Source organism: Schistocerca gregaria, chromosome 2 (genome assembly GCF_023897955.1).
Source record: "Schistocerca gregaria isolate iqSchGreg1 chromosome 2, iqSchGreg1.2, whole genome shotgun sequence".
Lineage (NCBI taxonomy): Eukaryota > Metazoa > Arthropoda > Insecta > Orthoptera > Acrididae > Schistocerca > Schistocerca gregaria.
Window position 1 is genome coordinate 381,802,032 of NC_064921.1, and position 6,186 is coordinate 381,808,217.

Genomic DNA, 6,186 nt, shown 5'->3' on the forward strand with positions numbered 1-6,186 from the left:
GCCGGCCGCGGTGGTCTCGCGGTTCTAGGCGCGCAGTCCGGAACCGTGCGACTGCTACGGTCGCAGGTTCGAATCCTGCCTCGGGCATGGACGTGTGTGATGTCCTTAGGTTAGTTAGGTTTAAGTAGTTCTACGTTCTAGGGGACTAATGACCGCAGCAGTTGAGTCCCATAGTGCTCAGAGCCATTTTTTTTTAAATGGGGTTTTCAGAGACATTGAAGCTGTCAGACAGATAACATGGAAAGTGGTTGGCTTTCATTAGGTTGTCCGGTAACGGGTGATTATTGTGCAGGAGAGGCTAGGAGGGAGCAGGGGTGTCCCCAGTTCTTGGAAGGATTTATGGATAGTGTGGAGTTGAGGTTGCAATAAACAGGCTTTTACTGAGGAATCAAATATAAAATACTACTTTTAATTTAATCTTTCGTTTATCTGCTTTTAGCTATTACTTCCCGAGTGAGATAGTTACAACCTTTATCTACTATAGTCCCGAGAACTACACAATTGACAGTCTACTAAAGTTACACAATTGATATGTACTTGTAAAAAAAACTTTTACTGTGTTCCACCATCTGCCCAAACTACTGGAAAGGCTGTCGTAACTTTCCGAAGCGTTTAGGTGATGCTGTTGAGATCGTTATCAAATAACATTTCACTAACACATCACTTATTTCGTGAGCTATCTCTAAAGTAACTTTGTATGTCTACTAACCAACAGTGACAGTATTCACAACTGGAACAAGATTCAATAAAGTCTTATCATTCCGGAAAAACCACACTGTTATCTAAAGAAATTAATCATCAGTCCCAAAAGGACAAGAATTTAAAGGGGTAGTACATCCGCTACTTTAGTGGTTGAACAGTACACTCATAAATTTATAAGAAAATAATCCCTTCATGAGGGGATCAGGTTTTTAGAATCGCTAATAATGAAAAAAAAATCATGTAAAAAACAGATTACAAGGTACAACACTCTCTTCTACCGGTGCTTTCCCGTGATTTAAGGATGAAAGTGTTTGAGGTGTTTGAGTTTAAACTAAAGTTCCAAGTCGGATAAATACAAAGCGGCACAGCGGCGGCGCAATTCTAAGGGTGCAATTCTATTCTACTCATTGAGATTCCTGCCCGAATGCGCCCAACACCACTGCAAATGGGCCTCTTGGTATATAGAGTTGGGGCAAGGGGCGCCGTGAGATCAGCCCCCTTTTCTGTGACTCGCCTACTGATGGTCCTTGTGGTGAATGAAGCACCGCTTGCACGCAGTATCGAAGATAGTGATGAATCCGGGGCTCTCAGTGTCTGCCTGACGATTTCTCGTTCCTCACGTTCTGTCGTCTCTCTCGCTCGACCACTTCCCTTTTGACGCTGTGATAGGTCATGGTTAATCCATTACTGCCAACATCGTCGAATAGTGGCATCGTTCCTTTTCAAATTTAGAGCTCGTGCAAGTGCAATGGAATTAATTTAGGGTTTAAACAAAAATATATACACACGGATTATGTTTCTGACTGCGTAAGACCACCATACTACGTGCTCTGTTGTTCTGTATCCAACAACAACGGAAAGATTCTAGGAGCCCTTTGATTTTATGCATAAATTTCCACCTAACTGTGGTCTTGATCGCAGTGCGCTTTATATCAGAACACGAAATTGAAAAAAGCGCTGCTACTCTACGCCTTGTAACCAGAAGTTGTGCGATGGACTAAATTCGTCTTTTGTCTCGAGTCAAAAACAGCCCACAGTTGCACTAAATTATGTTTATTTTAAACCTTGACCATAGTTTCGCTATAATAATATAGCCTTGTTCAAAAGTCTTGTTTTCATCATTTTTAAAGACGTCTCCATATACCTATATGCTGCCTTCACTACCTGGGCAGCATTTCTGAAGAAGGCTACATTATTATAGCTGTAACCATGCTCAATGTTTAAAATAAACATAATTTAGTGCAACTGTGGGCTGCTTTTCTTTCGAGACAATTTCGAAACGGTTGTTGTTCTCGCTGCCGTGATGTAAATAATGAAATTCGTCTTTCATTTTCTTCTGATGAGCAGTAGAACCTCAATAAATTTGAGGAGCTATTAAATTGTACTCTATTCAGCACTTCCAGCTTCGGACATGGCCCGTGTTCAAGAGCATTTACAAGAGATGTCGATGAGACGAAGACGATGTATCCACATCTGTTATAGATGGATTCGAAAATGAACCATGCGTAAAACTACTAGTTCTAAATAAAGTATAATTTTAAAATACAGCCTATTGGAACGATGTATAGGGTGTCTCTGAAGGTAGGCTACAGCTTCAGTGACGTATCACTCGACTTGCATCGGTAGTCTTCAGTACATTTAGTTTTTCTTGATTTCTTGCTAAGACTGTACTGCACTGTAACGTATATTTGGTGAAAACGTTTCTCACGTGTTACAGATCCCGCGATTAATTTGGAATATGGTCGATGTTAATGCTTCACGTCCCCTTACTTTATTCCTCAGTTTTCAAGTACTTGATCCAAAAGTTCACATATTATTGTTTTTATTAGGCTTACCACTACTGCAAGTAAGGTGGAAAGAGCATTGCAGAATACATGAAGACAGAACTCTTCGTTGAAGGAGCAAATCATAATGTGCCAACGAACAAGCCAGAATTTGCTCTCCAGATGGTAACTCATTTCACCAGACAAACGCCTCATTAGGTATCAGCAAATCCAACAGAATGTATCGCTGTGAGGAATCAATGGATTTCGAATTTAACCTCTTTTGAGCGTGTGTGGGATGACGTAAGTGGACAAAGGGTTGATATCTAATTCATTATCACTATATTTTTCAGTTGTCTGGACTACTGTTTCTTAATCTATATGTGATGAATACAATCTGTGAAATTCAAAAAAGACATTCTGAGAAAACTGTGTTTGAAATTTTAACTTAAATCGAATTATGAAGATAAAAGGTAATTCCTCATATTATCTCTTAAAATTTTTTCAGCTTCGACTTCGTTTTTTTTTTTTTTTTTTTTTTTTTTTTTTTTTTTGGCTTTTGGGATGAAGACGAGACGAGACATATAGTAGACAATCCGCACTTAACGCATTGAACACTGATGAACTAGAAACTTTGAAATGTATTTTGCTGATTATACAACATTAATTTTATATCCTTTGTTCTTTTTCTCAACATGCAAGTTATACTTCCTCGATTTTAGCATATATACTTTAATCACGGTAAAAGTGGTGAAATACTGCCGAAATGAATTTATGATAACCAATAAACTCGTCCTTTTTGTTGCGAGATCAAATGTAGTCCGGGGCACTTGTTTGGTGCAGTGAGACGGCGAGCTGTCCCCCTTCAGGTAAAATCTAGAGTCTTAAATGGTTCATCATTATCAGGTGTTGTCTTATAGAAGAGTATTCCACAGTCGTCTTTAGTGGATCGTAATCCTTTCACATTTGTCCATTTGAGTGGTGTAGAAAGACTCTCTACTTTTTGTTGCTGTAACTGATTTATCATTAGTGGTGCAAAGTCCAGGGAGTTTCCTTGAATCGGTTTCAAACCAAGGAACGGTTTAATTTTACCATACCGCCTAATCATTTGAGTTCAGTCATAGCGATATTCACGGTATTACCGGGCAATTGTTTCTTTTTCCTTTCATCAGGGCGTGTGACACTTCACACTGTATAGTTTGCACGCTGGCGATAAAAAAGTGTGACAAATTACTGCCAACAATCTGCTATCACAGTGATAAACGGAGGACTTGTATGTCCCTTGTTCCCGCTTGCAGAAATCCTCTGAATTCCGTTGAAGAAACGAGGAAAGACATTGCCGTAAATCAATTGTTTTTACATTTATTTTTTTACGGACCCTTTTATCTTCACTTGGTAACGATGTCCGCAAGTTGGGGATCCAGGTCATGTTCTTTCTTTCATAAATTTTCGTCTTTGTCGGGCGATAGTACAATGTACAGTAGCATCTTGTCGCAATTTGCATACATACAAACTTTTTTAACAGTTTCATGATGTGGATTCATCACAAATAAACATGTAAAATAAATTGGTGTTACTGTCTCAACGTTCTATATTGTGGTGATACATGCAACTTCAGAGGAGTGATTTGTGTCCCTACGGGGTTGTTATTCTAATTTTGCATGTGGTGAGATATACAGAAGGAAAGAGAAAGAACAGCTGCTCGGACACCGTAAAAAAAAAAACTTTCCATTATGGGCGCTCTTCCTTGAAGACGCGCAGGTTTCCGGAGCAGAGATATATTAACGATGGAAGTCAGTTAACGAAAGACCTTGAAATGATCTTCGTTATCCATTCTAATTTAGTACACTGAACAAAGAAGGTTGATGTGATCTGATTAATGGAGATTTTGTAGAAACAGTACACAAGTTATTAAATGAACTGCAATGTCAGAGCTTATTTGGTAGAAATGGAGAGATGTGGTGTATCAGCTCTAAAGTACAACGCGATAAGGGCGGAGCAGACGTTCTGGATATACGCATAAAGGTCACTGATAAAGGTAAAGAGGTTCTAAATTACGCTAAATGTTACACCTCACTATTCTTCAAACAGCACAGCTATCGTTAGATGACGCGATAAGAACTGTTCTCATAACCTCTTGTGTAATAACGTAATTCTTATCGAAGATATCAGCAAAAAAGAACTATTACTCTTGTAGTGTTCGTGACATTTTATCTGAAACTTTTCCTATCGACTGATTAAGATTGTACATATAAACCACTAGGAAAGGTCATGTGTTGAACGGTTACTCAGTCGTGACCCTTGATGCATGCCTTTGCTGGATTTTACGCCAAGCTTATCTAACGACATCCTGTCGACGTAGAAAGATTTTGTGTATGACTTACTTGGAAAGGTCAAGTGTTATACGATTATTAAAAAGTGGTCGTTTGTGATGTGTAGCCTGGTCGATAGTCTTGATACGAAATAATTAGTATTTCATAATTTTTTGTTTGCAAACGATACTGCATTTATAACATAATATAAGGGCACCGGTTAAGGGTTTTGGTAGAGCAATTGTATAACTTATAGCGCAAATATGTGATCGTGAATTGCTAAGGAGATACGTGCATGGTTTCACGATGTGAAATAGTGGCTTAGGGATGGAGGTACGAAATGGCTTAAATTATGGATCATTTAAATTATACAAGAATTATACACGATTATTCATATAAGTACCTCCAGGGTTCCAGAAGACAACTGCGTGGAAATTCCAAGACATGTAGAAAACAGACACACATCAGTGGACAGAGCAGCTGTCCATGTTTTTAATCAATGTCGCAGGTGCTCCATATGTGCCCCGTTTGTGAAGCGTCAAACGCCAATAATTGCGTGAGGTTTATCGATATCGCTGATACGAATTAGCCTGATATCGCGACAGCAAACCGCTTTGGAAATCTGTTTATTGGGATGCATATCTGCGAGGCGTAGACTAATTAGATGCGGCAGTACGAAGCGGAGAATTTGGCTACATGTTCTAACCCTGCCGTGTCCTATTGCAACTACCCCACAGCACGTATTAGGAACCAAAGCTTGCAGAGATTCTCTATCCATCGATAAATGTAACTTTCTGTACATCTTATAGTTTTCACACAGTCATTTTGTGGACCGCCGCAAGCACTTACGAATAACCTTCTAGTATATAATGAGCGTAGAAAAGTCAGATGTACTGAGAAATAAATCCAGAACTTACCCAGTCCCTTATTGGAAATGGAAAAGATGATTCAAACATTACTCAACAGAGAAGGAACATTTCAAACAAGAACAGGTCACCAGTTAAAACAACTGTGTGTCAGTAAAGTGTGTGCTTGTTTGTTATGTGTTTTCGATAAGAATATTTGAAACCTGTCATGACTCTTGAGCGTTAGCATCAGACTTGTGATTAGGCGATGGCATGTGCTCAAAGAGCAGATTAGTTAGCAGCTGAAATATAGCTCTCCTTAGAGAAAATGATACAGACATTAAAAAACGCGGATAATTTAAAACATTCACGTATGTATTTAACCATGTCGTGAAGACACATTACAAGAGTTATAAGTTGATCCCACAATAAAAACTGAATTATTCAATATAAAAAAGCATCAGCATATTCCCATCACCCTTTATTTATGTTTCATCGATGTGCAGGTCAGTGTGTTGTGGAAAGGTTCCGTCGTTTTTAGTACCTTTTTGTATTTCAATTAAA